General features: G+C 42.3%; 1 long non-coding RNA gene across 1 annotated transcript in view; it reads left to right on the forward strand.

The window, feature by feature from the left end:
* The first annotated feature begins 7956 nt into the window (after window positions 1-7956).
* Window positions 7957-15620, forward strand: part of LOC135050533 (uncharacterized) — a 68445-nt gene continuing 60781 nt past the window's right edge. Inside the window, exon 1 of the long non-coding RNA XR_010241650.1 lies at window positions 7957-8089. This is a non-coding gene — a long non-coding RNA (uncharacterized LOC135050533). The remainder of the gene's footprint in view (window positions 8090-15620) is intronic.

Consider the following 15620-nt stretch of genomic DNA (forward strand, 5'->3'; position numbering starts at 1 on the left):
TACAAAAAGATCACTGTTCATCCCAGGGCTGACATAACCCTCCAAATGTGGTGTGCTTACTACATTGTCCATTTACGCTACACTATTAGGTATAGCCACAGTATATTTTACCTCTAGTCTTTAGGAGACACACTCCAGCTTTTTATTAAAATGCAATATAGTATACACATTACCCATAGTCCTTTAGGAGCATATTTATCACAATTCGCATTGATGTTGTAAATACAGCATGCTACGTCTAAATTCGCAATGCAAAAATGGATACTTTCATGCAAATTTACCAAGCAGGAGACGGGTTTATAAGACCCCGTCCGGGCGAAGAGCTGAAAGCAGAGTGTTAGAGTAATGCTATTACTTTACTTCTTGGTTCAGCCTCTCTGCACGTTCTGCACATGACGCGTATGCGTTGCTGGAATGGCGATGGAGAGGCAATACACATTCCGGAAATAGGTAAATCAACTGCACAGCAGCCTCCACAGAATTCTGCAGAACTGAGTTCCCTTTATAGAGGCGGTGATGTATCAAGCAGTAAAAAGAGTGAAGTGAACTAGTGGAGGAGTTGCCCATAGCAACCAATAAAAAAACGCTTCCTCAAAGCTGATTGGTTGCTATGGACAACTTCTCCACTGGTCCACTTCTCCACTCTTTACACTGCTTGATACATAAACCCCATAGTCTTTAAGGCAGTAAAATAAAATCCTGTTACTGTCCTTTACATTCCGTACGTCTTCTGCTGACATTTTACCACATTTCCAGTACTGTCTCCTTCTTCTGGGAGCAATGCACTGGGAATGCTTGATTTGGTCCTTTAGATGGACTAGGATTTTGCTGTACTGTTTAAGAAAGTCCCATCTAGCCAATGAAACATTAGAACATTAGGTGTGATAATTACAATATCCAGCTCAATAGATGATAAAGATGGAAATGAATCAACAAATATAAAAATGTTAATTACTACCAGGGCCGGTGCTAGGGTGTTTGGCAGCCCCTGCAAACTATAAATTTGCACCCTCCCTCCCACATATAAAGGGACAGAGCGTGCTGATGGGTGTATTCTCACAAGGAAGGGACATGGCCACACAATAGTACCCCAATTCAATTTACGCCACCCGGAAGCACAATCTTATTCACATTACACTGCATGCAGTGCCCCTGATTCACATTACACCACATAGTAGTATCCCTGATTCACGTTACAACACACAGTAGTGCCACTTATTCATGATATGCGACTCAGTAGTGGCCTTATTCACTATACGTCAGACAGTAGTTCATCTTATACAGTACACAATGCCAACAGTAGTGTAGTGTCCCTTGTACACAATGCTCACAATAGTGCCCTTTGCACATAATGCCCACAGTAGTCGTGCCCCTTACACACACAGTAATGCCCACACTAGTAGTGAACCATATGCATAAAGTTTTGCCTACAGTAGTAATGACGCTTACACACATAATGCCCACAGTAGTAGTGCTCCTTACACATACAGTAATGCCCACAATAGTAGTGCCACTTACATGTATCATGGCCACAGTAATAGTGTCGCTTACACACATAATTCACACACAGTAGTAGTGCTGCTTACACATACAGTAATGCCTACAATTGTAGTGCTGCTTACACACATAATGCCCACAGTAGTAGTGCCACTTACAGATGGGTCCACAGTTATCTTGACTAGTTTTCTGCGCCTAGTCACAACATGACTTATTAGCATAAACCCTTCATCTATTGTTCTCAACTGCAATACAATACAGAGAACAATACAGCAGGGGATTAAGTCATTACAGCAGGGGATTAAGTCCGATTGGCCAGTCTCAGTTAATCCTATTAAAGGTCAAGATAAATGTGGACCCATCTGTACATGCATCATGGCCACAGTAGTAGTGCTGCTTACACACATAATGTCCACAGTAGTAGTGCTGCTTACACATACAGTAATGCCCACAATTGTAGTGCTGCTTACACACATAATGCCCACAGTAGTAGTGCTCCTTACACATACAGTAATGGGCCTGATCGCAGCAGCAAAATTGTTCTCTAATGGGCAAAACCAAGTGCACGGCATGTGAGGCAGATGGGATGTAGTTACAGCCGGTCACAATACCTCCCCCTACATCCTGCCCCCTCAAAATCCTGAAGGTCGGTATGCATCCTTTTGACCCAGTCGACCTTTTGACCCTGTCGACCTAATGCATGTCTACCATTAGTGGTGGACCTATTGACTTTGACTGTAGACCTTTTTAGTGTAGCTCTATAGTCCGGATACCGCCACTTACACATACAGTAATGCCCACAGTAGTAATGCCCTTGTACATACATACATACATACATACATACATGCATATAGGCAGTGTCATATAGACACATACATAAATACATACATACATACATACATATAGGGAGTGAAAGAAAGAAGGAAGGAAGGAGAGGAAAAATTCAGACAGACAGACTGAGACACCTGTCATGTCACATGTGCAGCTTCCTTCTCTTGGCCATGCTGCCAGCCAGAAGTCAGGATATAAGATGACGAACATGGTGTTGTAGCCCCACCCCCACAATTCTAGGCTCAGCACACGCCCTTCTAACCCCACTGTCTCATCACCATAGAGCAGTAGCAGCAGTAAGGAGGGACTAAGGAGGATGTGTAGCACTGTCTGCCTCTGAGGGGAGAGGAGATCCGGCCTGCGGGATCATCACTGAAGTGCTCCTGCCTTGCCTTAGCTTGCTGCTGTCTGTCATACAGGGGGTAATTCAGAGTTGATTGCAGCAGCAAATTTGTTAGCAGTTGGGCAAAACCATGTGCACTGCAGGGGGGGGGGGGCAGATGTAACATATGCAGAGAGAGTTAGAATTGGGTGGGGTGTGTTCAAACAGAAATTTAAACTGCAGTGTAGAAATAAAGCAGCCAGTATTTACTCTGCATAGTAACCCACCCAAATCTATCTCTCTGCAAATATTATATATGCCACACCTGCAGTGCACATGGTTTTGCCCAACTGCTAAGAAATTTGCTGCTACAATCAGGTCTGAATTACCCCCATCGCCTGCAGACCCACTATGTCAGTCCCTCCATTGGCTGCCTGTGTTCTACCGTATTCAAAATACTGATACTTACACACAAGGCTATTAACCATACTACACCAACAAACATCTCTTCGCTTATCTCAAAATATCTCCCAACCCATCCCTTTCGCTCTTCACAAGATCTCCGTCTCTCACCCACACTCATTACTTGCTCCCATGCACGATTACGGCACTTTCTTCGGGCTGCACCCACTCTGTGGAATGCACTGCAGGGGGGGGGGGGGGGGGGGCAGATATAACATGTGCAGAGAGAGTTAGATTTGGGTGGGGTTTGTTCTAACTGAAATCTAAATTGCAGTGTAAAAATAAAGCAGGCAGTATCTACTTTGCACAGAATCAATATAACCCACCCAAATATAACTCTCTCTGCACATGTTATATCTGCCCCCCCCTGCAGTGCACATGGTTTTGCCCATCTGCTAACAAATTTGCTGCTACAATCAACTCTGAGTTACTCCCGATGAATGTCTAGCGAAGAATATTACCCTCACAGCTGCATTCAGAATGGATTGTAATGGTAAGAGTCTCTTAGTAAGACCAGTAAGAAGACTTTGGATATGTTTCTTAGATGTATGTAACATGATTTTGAGACAAATTGAATGTGGGGAGCAAAGGACAGTTCTGAGTCAAGTATGACACCTAGGCAGCGGGCTTGTGGTGTAGGGTTGATTGTAGAGTTCTTAACAGTGATAGAAATATCAGGTTGGTAACTGCTATTGGCCGGTGGAAATATAATTAACTCTGTTTTGGAAATATTAAGTTTGAAGTGGCGAGATCACATCCAAGATGAAACGGCAGAGAGGCATTCAGTGACCCTGACCAACACAGATAGAGACAAATCAGGGGAGGATAGGTAGATTTGAGTATCATCTGCATACAGATGATACTGAAATCCAAAAGAGCTGATTAGTTTCTCAAGAGATGAGGTATAGATTGAGAAAAGCAGAGGACCTAAGACTGAGCCCTGCGGTACTCCAACTGAAAGAGGTAGCGAAGAAGAGGTGGATTCAGAGAAACGGACACTGAAAGAGCGATTAGATAGGTAGGATAGGAACAAAGAGAGGGTCGTGTCCTGAAGACCTAGGGATTGCAGTGTTTATATGAGAAGAGAGTGGTCAACACTGTCAAAAGCAGCAGCGAGATCTAGAAGAATAAGTAGTGAGTAATGGACTTTAGACTTCGCAGTGACCAGATCATTCACTACTTTAGTCAGTGCTGTCTCTGTGGAGTGTTGGGAGCGAAAGCCTGATTGATGTGGGTCCAATAAGTATGAGTTAAGAAAGTGTGTGAGGTGAGTGTAGGCAAGTTTCTCAAGTAGCTTAGAGAGACATGGGAGCTGAGAGATGGGACAATAGTTTGACAGAGAGTTAGGGTCAGAATTTTGTTTTTTTCAGAATGGGAGTAATCACTGCATGCTTGAACAGTGAAGGAAAGATACCAGTAGACAGAGAGATTACAGCTGTAAGTTAAGGTTGGGATGAGCACAGGAGACAGAGCTTTACTTATCTGTGAGGGTATAGGATCAAGAGGAGAGGTAGTAGAGTAGCAGGATGAGAAGAGTGTTGATACTTCATCTTCATTTGTGGGATCAAATTAAGAGAAAGTGCCAGAGGGTTCAGGTAGGGAATTGAGTAGGTCACTGGTTGAGGAAGAGTATACCATTTCATCTTGGATCTTATCAATCTTGTCCTTGAAGTAGGAAGCAAGATCTTGCACCTTGATAGTGGCTGGCATGTTGGGTGTAGGAGGGTTGAGAAGTGATTTAAATGTATTAAAAAGTTGTTTGGGGTTAGAGGCTTCAGCAGAGATGAGAGTTTGGAAATATGTTTGGCAGTGTCCAGGGCATTACGATAAGAGTGACAGACAGTCTTATATGTGAGGAAGTCACTTGGAATGTGAGATTTACGCCACTGGCGTTCAGCTTTACGTGACAGTGTTTGTAGGTGTCTTGTTACTTTAGAGTACCATGGTTGACATCTAGGCCTACGTAGAGTGTGATGGGTAGCTGGAGTCACTTGGTCAAGGGCTATCTCTAGAGTCTAGTTCAGGTGTGATACAGCTATCTCAGGAGAAGTGAATGCAGAAATAGGTGAAAGCAGTTGTTGCAGTGAGATGGAAAGTTCTTGAAGATTAATTGCATTCATATTTCTATGGGTTTGAGGAGGATTGGAGGATGTCAGCGACACAGAGTTTGAAGTATTAGAGGAGAGCATGCAGGTGATAAAGTTGTGATCTGAGAGAGGGAAAGGCATGTTAGTTAATTCAGAAACTGAGCATAATCTGGTGAATACTAGATCAAGGCTGTGGCCCTCCTGATGAGTAGAGGAGTCAGTCCATTGTGAGGGGCCGAGAGAGGAGGATAGAGAGAGTAGATTGGAGGCATAAGCAGCAGATTTTGGACTATCAATAGCAATATTAAAATCTTTCATGATGATGGTGGAGATGTCAGAGGATAATAAGTGAGGGAGCCAGGCAGAAAAATCATCTAGAAATTGTTTGGTTTGCCCAGGTGGGTGACAGATAGCTGCAACACGCAGAGAAAAAGGAGTGTAAATTCTGATAGTACAGTGGGGCAAAAAAGTATTTGGACAGCCACCGATTGTGCAAGTTGACCCACTTAAAAAGATGAGAGAGGTCTGTAATTTCCATCATATGTACACTTCAACTGTGAGAGACAGAATCTGAAAGAAAAAAAAAACAGGAAATCACACTGTATGATTTTTAACCAATTTATTTGTATATTCTTGCGGAAAATAAATATTTGGACAATCAAAAAGTTTAACTCAGTACTTTGTAATATAACCTCAGTTGGCAATTACAGAGGTCAAACGTTTCCTGTAGTTTTTGACGAGGTTTGCACACACTGTAGCAGGTATTTTGGCCCACTCTTCCATGCAGATCTTCTCTAGATCTGTCATGTTTTGTGGCTGTCGCCGGGCAACACGGACTTTCAACTCCTTCCACAGATTTTCTATTGGGTTGAGGTCTGGAGACTGGCGAGGCCACTCCATGACCTTGAAATGCTTCTTACGAAGCCACTCCTTAGTTGCCCGGGCAGTATGTTTAGGGTCATTGTCATTCTGGAAGACCCAGCCGCTTTCCATCTTCAATGCTCTTACTGAGGGAAGGAGGTTTTTGCCCAAAATCTCACGATACATGGCCCCATTCATCCTCTCCTTAATACGAATCAGTCATCCTGTACCCGTTGCAGAAAAGCAGCCCCAAAACATGATGTTTCCACCCCAATGCTTCACAGTGGGTATGGTGTTCTTGGAATGCCATTCATCATTCTTCTCCCTCCAAACACGGCGAGTGGAGTTTATACCAAAAAGTTAGATTTTGCTCTCATCTGAACACATTACATTCTCCCAAATCCTCCACTGGATCATCAAGATGGTCACTGGTAAACTTTAGACAGGCCTGGACATGTGCTGGCTTAAGCAGGGGGACCTTTCGGTCGCTGCAGGATTTCAATCCATGACGACGTAGTGTTTTACTAATGGTAACCTTTGTGACTGTGGTTGCAGTTCTGAGGTCATTGACCAGGTCCCCCCATGGAGTTCTGGGCTGATTCCTCATCGTTCTTAAGATCATTGATACCCCACGAGGTGAGATCTTGCATGGAGCCCCAGGTCGAGGGAGATTGTCAGTGATCTTGTATTTCTTCCATTTTTTTAATAATTGTGCCAACAGTTGATCTCTTCTCACCAAGCTGCTTGCCTATTGTCGAGTAGCTAATCCCAGCCTTGTACAGCTCTACAATTTTGTCCCTGGTGTCCTTAGACAGCTCTCTGGTCTTGGCCATGGTGAAGAGGTAGCAGTCTGATTGTTTGAGGGTGTGGACACGTGTCTTTTATACAGATAACCAGTTCAAACAGGTGTCATTAATACACACCTGTCTTTCCCCACACACTGCAGCGGGCGGTGCACGCCCAGGGGAATCTGGTTTATAACAGCGGGATCCCGGCCAGCACGGCTAAACCCTCCAACTCTACAACCCATTTGGGCTCTCTGGACTTACCCGAGGACGCTCGGGTCTTTTTAGCCCTATTGGAGAGGTAATTCAACAATTTATTTCCATCTATGTACCGGCTTCTGGAACCTTGAGGCGATTTACAATACAGCCCAAGAATATAGAGCCTATAATTGCTCTCAGCATTGCTATCTATATTCAGCAACTGTGTTTCATTTAACAACTAAACAGCTTTATACAGCAGCCTTGGCAACAGTGTTGCAATAGTTGTTTCATTTGAACTGCTGCTAGCCATCTAATTGGTATCCAGTAGGCATTTCTGTTCTTATTATCCATTGAAACATTATATGCAATTTATGTGAGCTCTAAATTCAACATACGTGGCTATTCAGTGAGGATAGGGTTTTATGCATTATATTTTACATATGAGCTTGTGCTAAACAAAGTGTATTTTATATTGGTTTATAATAAATATTTATTTTATATTTTTATCTGACTCTTTGGTTGTGAAAAAACTAGGACTTCACAGTGTCAGAATGAAATGAGCGCCTCTATTTAACATTTTTCTTTCCGATCCTTCTAGCTCAGGAGTAGCACACAACTCCTTATAGAGGCGTACGTACATTTGACACTGTTAATTCCAGGTTGAGGATATCAGTCCTGCATAATTTATAACTGATAGACATAGCGCAGCAATTTTTTCTTCTTTTTTCTGTCATTAATACAGGTAATGAGTGGAGGATAGAAGAGCTTCTTAAAGAAGAAGTAACAGGTCTGTGAGAGCCAGAAATCTTGCTGCTTGGTAGGTGTCCAAATATTTATTTTCCACAAGAATATACAAGTAAATTGTTTAAAAATCATACAATGTGATTTCCTGTTTTTTTTTTCAGATTCTGTCTCTCACAGTTAAAGTGCACCTATGATGGGAATTACAGAGCTCTCTCATCTTTTTAAGTGGGTCAACTTGCACAATCGGTGGCTGTCCAAATACTTTTTTGCCCCACTGTATGTATTTCAAATGATGTAATGTGAGTAATGGAACCTCTTGTGGAACTGTGTATGCAAAAGATTGGGATAGTAATAATCCAACCCCACCTCCTTTACTGTTACCAGGCCTGGGTGTGTGTGTGAAGTGGAGACCACCGTGTGATAGTGCTGCAGGGGAGGCCGTGTCTGGTCATGTGAGCCATGTTTCTGTAATAGCCAGCAGGTTGAAGTTGTTAGATATGAAGAGGTCATGAACAGAAGTTAGTTTGTTACAAACAGAGCATGCATTCTATAAATCACATTTTAGAAATTTGAAGGGTGCAGGGAGACGTGATGTTTATAAGGTTAGCTGTATTTCTATATTGCAGTGAATCAGGTGAATGTGAGTGGGGCAGGTGTTTGGTTCCTGGATTAGGTGAAATGTCACCAGCTAATAGCAGTAAGAGAGAGAAGTAAATATAGTTGTATGAGGTTTGTGAATGTTTTTTATGGTGTCCAGATGTGGATGTTATTGTTAAAGTACAAAGATGAGTAAATAGGTCATGAAGGAGATAAATGCATTGAGCTGTCAAAGTCGAAAAATATCATAATGCATATGCCTTGTACTAACACCAGGCGCATGCCCGCTGTGCGCGCGCCCATTCTGCCGTGCGTGCACATACTCGCAATTTGCGTATGATCGCTCCCGCGTTCCTGCGGGTGGTGTGCGCATTTACGGTAGTGTTTGTGAGCGCATAGAGGGTTATCAAAACATTTCATATTTAACCCAAAGAGTGCACATTGTACACATAGCCCCCTGCACCACATCAGAAAGAAATAGCTGTTTAAAATAGTTACTGAACAAAGGGATTCACCTTTACAGGATAGGAGAGGACAGAACAAGGTTACAAGGTGGTGTTTGGTATTCAGCTGTAGGGTATTTTAAGGGAAACATTCTGGTGTTGGTTAGAGGAAGATCGCATATTGCAGCGTATAGTTATGTACAGAAGCAGAATATAGATATAAAACTGTATTTACTATGTATTATGTATGCGGCGGGAATCCAGAGGATACCACCCCCAAGAGCAGTTGAGAATGACATCGCCCACCTTTTCAAATCAACCTATGACCTCTCCTGTAATGTAAATGAACATCTCTGTGTCCAATAGACAAAGGGATTACAGTGACCATTGTATTGTTTTGGATGAAGTGAATAAATAGAGCTTGCAGCAGGCTTGGTCACACAAGACTCTGAACGCTTTCTACCTGATAGCGGAGGACTGGTCTAGGACGCGCTTGCGAATGAATTCTCACGTATGTACATTCTCTGTAGCCATTATTCTGTTTAGATATCATGTTAGCTTGTAGTGTATAAATTGTATTGTTATTTCCTTTTGTCTAATTAATCCGCAGTGGCCTTAGAACCCTGTGGTTTTACTCCATATCGGTGTTGTGTCCTCATTTCTCTGCTAGGGGTTATAGGGTTATTATATTCACAAACTGCTTAAGGTTTTAACGTGTATTTGGTAAAGGGTACGCACTGTGAGTACTTTGTACCGACAGCGCTGCACAAGGTTTAAAGTGTATCATCATTACAGTGCCGTGCTGCAGAAGGTTTAAAGCATAAACGTATCATTACATTGTATCACTAACAAGGTTTAAAATCTATCATCCTATTGTGTGCGCACGGTGTGTACTTTGTACTCCCGGCGCGGCGTCCTGTACGCTAAGTCCGTAAGCTATAGGACTCTGTACGCAAATAGCGTACACAGTATGTAGCATGTGTATTCAATCTAGCGGCCGCAGCGGCCCCACGATAAAGGTGTATTTAAAGTTATAGCTTTATGTTTAAAGATAATAATTGACATTATCAATTGGGGGCTCGTCCGGGATATCACGTTCTTAATGATGCACTGTACATTACAAACGCGGCTGTAATTGATCGGCTAATGATAGACGCATCGCAAAATGCTGACGAAAAAAAACATCCACGTTAATGTATTGTTGTGGTATCAGTAAGACGCTGATAGGAAATTTTAAGGGACAAGGTGTTTCTCATAATATTTAAGATGCTAAAAGGTATTTTTATTGTTGCAAAACAAGGTTCAAAGGTCATATTGTGTTTGATTCAGATTGGATTGTTTATTTGTTTAAGTAGGTTTAAAAGTATATTTAAAAGTTTGCATAGCTTTGGTATAGTTTTATTTTTAACTCAACCCTAAAATAACTTCAGGGGCTGGCATGGTGTGTGATTTCTTTGTGACAAAGGAAGCCGCATGGTCTGTCCTCCATTTTGGACTAACCACATGGCCTGTCCACCATTTTGTGTAAACCTCATGGATGTGGAAGGGGGAGGAGCAGCGGCCATTTTGGGAAGGTCATTTTTTCTAAATGGCTGATTTTCACTGCCCGGAATAATCAGCCATCCTTGGTCAAAAAGAAATCACCATTTATGAGTTACCAATGCATTTATTTAACCCATGCCATAGTCAATTACAAATAGTTTCAGATGGGGCTTAATAAAAGTTAATAGTAAGATGAATACGTGATGTAAGAACCACATACAGATATAAACAAAGTTTTTTTTCTTTACCTCTAGGATTCAGTTAACTCTGCTTGTTGTAAGATAGCCATTGAAATGCAAATTAACCTGTGTAATTGCTTTTTCCTAGCAGTGAAAAACCACCTTTACAGACAGCCAAAAGCACAGCATTCATATGCAAATTAGAAGCTCTTAATGAGTAAATGAGTCTCAGGAGACCAGTGAATTGTACATAGATATAATATTATAATTATGTGTGTGTTTATATCAATGTATGTTCTGCAAGATAGCTATCCAATATGAATCATACCATTGGAATTATTGATTACTAGATTCATTTAGACCTGTATTTTGTACTCTTTATACCTGCTCGCATTATTGCCATAAGCATTGATTACTAGATTCATTTTGACCTGTACTGAGAAAATTTGTTGCTATTTAGTTAAAATATAGAGTTAATATTTAAGGAAGTAAGTGTAAGACGCACACACAGCCTGGCCTAGTTTTAAAGGTTTATACAGAAGAAACTGTGTGGTGTTAAGTGAGCGATTATAGGTAATATCGCTTACAATTATAGAAGTGTGGGATTTGTAGTACTGCGGACGTACGGCCTTTGTACACGTGTCTCGGACAAAACACGGGACTGTGTACGCTACGTAAAGCCATACGCACGTGACGTGTTTACGCAACGTGCGTACAAAGTACGACCGCTAAGTACAAATTACACGATGGCATTGTTTTAGTTTAAGCGCGAGACGGTATCCACGCGATAATAGCACAAATTTGTTCAGTTTCCAATATTTAGTTTAAAAAAACTTTTTTTCTGTATTACCTCTGGGGAAAGCTATCAGTTAACAGGAAAGGATTTTTCTGATCAGAAAACTATAGAATGATAGGGTGGGCTGAAAAAGGGTTGAGTTTATTGAACCCCTCTTGGTGAACTTGGTGATCTTGGTGAAGCTTGGTGAAACTTGGTGAAGCACGGTCTAGGTGAATACGTGGTGAGCACGGTCTAGGTGAATACGTGCAACGGAGTGTGATAAAGTTTTCGTGGTATTACACGCCGGCTGTTTTGGAGCACAGTGTGAAGACTCCAGTGATCCTACCACTTATAGATAGCAAGTGTCTATGAGCAGTACGATTGGACCGCACGGTTGTATGGGCAATACGTGATGCAACGTGATACGAAGTTTTGCATATTTGTGCGTAAATCTCGTCATCATACGCGTTATGGGAAGCACATGCAAGCGTGATTTGTGTAAAGTAAAGGTTTAAGGGAATTTTCGCCGATCTCTCAGGAAAATCTTGAGAGGTAGGGCCTGCAACGGCTACACGTGTCTGCTAAAAAGGGCGTATCCGTGATACTCGGAGCAGAAGAAGTTTAGTGGAAGAACTTTAAGGATTTCCACCGTAGACTACTGTGTTTGGAGCATTTTAGGCAGTTTTCCCGTGTTAAAAAGGTCCACAATGGAAGCCAAGTGCACAACACAGGGACGTTCAGCAGTCAGGGTTCAGACTGCAGATTTCAGACCCAGGGGGTCAGCTCGGTTAGTAATGTGGGGGAAGTATGGTCCCCACACTGAGACCTTTTGTGATGAATGGACACGAATGACTGTGGGGGATAAAGCACCATTTCCTGGGATAGGTAGTTTTGACTCAGAGGTATTGCGTAATCTAAGGCTTAGGATCTGTCTGATAAAATCCCTAAAACAGAGGATCAGACACACAAACTGTTTACATTTATGGCAACGAGAGAGTGATATGCAGAGGGAACTAGCTTACACAGCTGGTTCTAACCCTAGCAGGAAACTGATAGCAACTGCACCACCACCATACATTACAGGAGAGGAAATGGCTACAGAGAATGGCATACTGATATATGATAAGAGTAAAGTTGATAAATGTATTAATGACGATAAGAGTAAAGTTGATAAATGTATTAATGATGATAAGAGTAAAACTGATAAATGTATTAATCCTACCCCTGCAAGTTGCATCCCATTTTAAACTTCCCTCAGGACTACAAGCAAGAAGATAAACCCAGCACGATATTGGCACTCTCTCTAGCAGCCACCATACAAGACACCCAAGTGGGCACGTCCCAACCAGTAAGAGCAGTAGCAAAGGCCCCTAGCAGAGGGACAGGTGAGGTCGTGTCCACAGGTAAGTACGGTACTGTACATTATGCAGAGACAATAGCACCTCACATTGTAGAGGCAACTAAAATGTACATCATAGGGAGGTAGCTGTGTCCGTATTAATGAACGGGTTAAAAGAAACATTGAGAACAAGGGTACAAACCACTCAACCTAATTGGAGAGGTATCTCGGTGGCTGCATTAAGAGAGTCCGCTATCGAGCACGATCTGAACATCATTAAACACAGGGAGTCACAGGGGGATAAGCTGATGACAGTAAGTATAAAAGCCCTGACAACGAAGCCACATCAACCGAAACCCCAGACCCCTGATGGTAAGTCGTATGTAGTTAAATGATATAACTGCCAGAAGGAAGGACATTACGCACGGAACTGTAATTATAAAAGCACACATAAGATATACTGACCGCCTAGACAAGAAAATGAGCAAAGTTATGATACACGTAATTGGGATCAGGGATCACATAGGAAAAATTTTGGGCCGCACCTGTAGTCTGCAGCCAGTGAAGTTGATTGCTAGCCTTGGAAGTGAACCTGAGGTCACAGTTGATGTAGTTGGTAGATCATTTCTTCTAGATACAGGGGCGGCCAAGTAAACTCTGTGATTTATCTTTAAAAGTTTCCTCTTCATCTCTGACGTTCACCAACAGAACTACAGCTCAAACGTCACATGTCTACTCAGTCTTTTCAGAGGTCTGCCCAACCCCAGTATATCTCACCAGCATCATTGTGCCTGGCCATGCACAGAGGGTGGAGAGTGGAAATACTGGTGGAGGGAGACTGTGCAGAGATACCGATAGACATGTTGGTGTGACAGCCTGATGGTGAACGGAAATCAGACAATTTTTCTTTTTTAGTCTCTCTCTCTCTCTTTTTCATTTTCCACGGATGGTTTACTTCACACAACAGTTAAGCACATTGTAATGCAGGATTTATGTTCCCTACAGAAAGGTCGCTGACTCGGAAAGAATCGTATCACTGGAGTGTCTGTTCCGGGAAGGCTGAGAGGCAGTACTGTTGAGACGGCACCTGAGCACTGAGAATAATAAGACCAGAGGCGGCTGTCGCACCAGTTTTTCTTTTTCCCTTTTATTATTTTCTCCACCTCCCGTCACCCTCCTTTCCTCCCCCTTCTCATTCTTTTCCTCTTCCTTTAACAAGATGGACTTACCCCAAGAGACTGCGTTCCGGGTTTTCCTGTTGACCCTGTTGTTGACCAGAGCAGTCTGTTTCGGTGAGAGTACCAGAGAGGTCGAGAAAGGATCTGGAATGGGTTCTGATGGCAAGGACGGATTTGTAGAATTCCAAGAGCAACACATTCACCGAGCAAAGAGCCGACAGAATGCCTGTAGACCCTGAACTTATACGCCAAATAGCCGACGGTGGAAGATATTTTCGCAAAAATACATCCATTCGGAAGAAGACTTTGATGGACATTCTACAGACATTGATGGACATTCTAAAGACTTTGATAGACACTCTAAAGACTTTTAAAGACTTTTTATGGACACTTGAAAGACTTTGATTACCACCCACAGCAAGGATACACCCATCCGGACAAGACTTCAACCAACACCCAAGGATGATTGCACAATTGTTGTATGAATGTATTTGTGATGTTTCTTATCTTCATCTCTACAACCTTCAGGTAGTGACACACATAGTCGACAGGTGATATATATATCCACATATTAGCATTCACAAGTTTTTCCCCTCCATGTATCATCACTAAATGTGCACCCCATTTGTTGGAACAAGAAGCCGAAAATAGCTCGGTAGTGTTTGTTGGCCCACTTACAGACCCTTAATACGGGATAAGAAGGATTTAATGTATACTTCGCAATACCTCGAAGCTTATCTAGAACATGTACGGCACGATGATACATGCCCCTCAGACATGAAGTTCATACATACATGCTTTTACTATCCCACTAGGTCATACATTTCCCTCCTACTCCTCTCCTCCTACCACCCAATCATTTATAGGTATTGTATTGTATATTTTTCTGTTTAATGTTTAGATAGTCTCAGTTATTGTTGACTGCCAAAGGGTGGATTGTCAAAGTAAAAAATATCATAATGCATATGCCTTGTACTAACACCAGGCGCATGCCCGCTGTGCGCGCGCCCATTCTGCCGTGCGTGCACATACTCGCAATTTGCGTATGATCGCTCCCACGTTCCTGCGGGTGGTGTGCGCATTTACGGTAGTGTTTGTGAGCGCATAGAGGGTTATCAAAACATTTCATATTTAACCCAAATAGTGCACATTGTACACAGAGCCCCCTGCACCACATCAGAAAGAAATAGCTGTTTAAAATAGTTACTGAACAAAGGGATTCACCTTTACAGGATAGGAGAGGACAGAACAAGGTTACAAGATGGTGTTTGGTATTCAGCTGTAGGGTATTTTAAGGGAAACATTTCGGTGTTGGTTAGAGGAAGATCGCATGTTGCAGCGTATAGTTATGTGCAGAAGTAGAATATAGATATAAAACTGTATTTACTATGTATTATGTATGCGGCGGGAATCCAGAGGATACCACCCCCAAGAGCAGTTGAGAATGACATCGCCCACCTTTTCAAATCAACCTATGACCTCTCCTGTAATGTAAATGAACATCTCTGTGTCCAATAGACAAAGGGATTACAGTGACCATTGTATTGTTTTGGATGAAGTGAATAAATAGAGCTTGCAGCAGGCTTGGTCACACAAGACTCTGAACGCTTTCTACCTGATAGCGGAGGACTGGTCCAGGACGCGCTTGCGAACGAATTCTCACGTATGTACATTCTCTGTAGCCATTATTCTGTTTAGATATCATGTTAGCTTGTAGTGTATAAATTGTATTGTTATTTCCTTTTGTCTAATTAATCCGCAGTGGCCTTAGAAC

Source organism: Pseudophryne corroboree, chromosome 2 (genome assembly GCF_028390025.1).
Source record: "Pseudophryne corroboree isolate aPseCor3 chromosome 2, aPseCor3.hap2, whole genome shotgun sequence".
NCBI lineage: Eukaryota > Metazoa > Chordata > Amphibia > Anura > Myobatrachidae > Pseudophryne > Pseudophryne corroboree.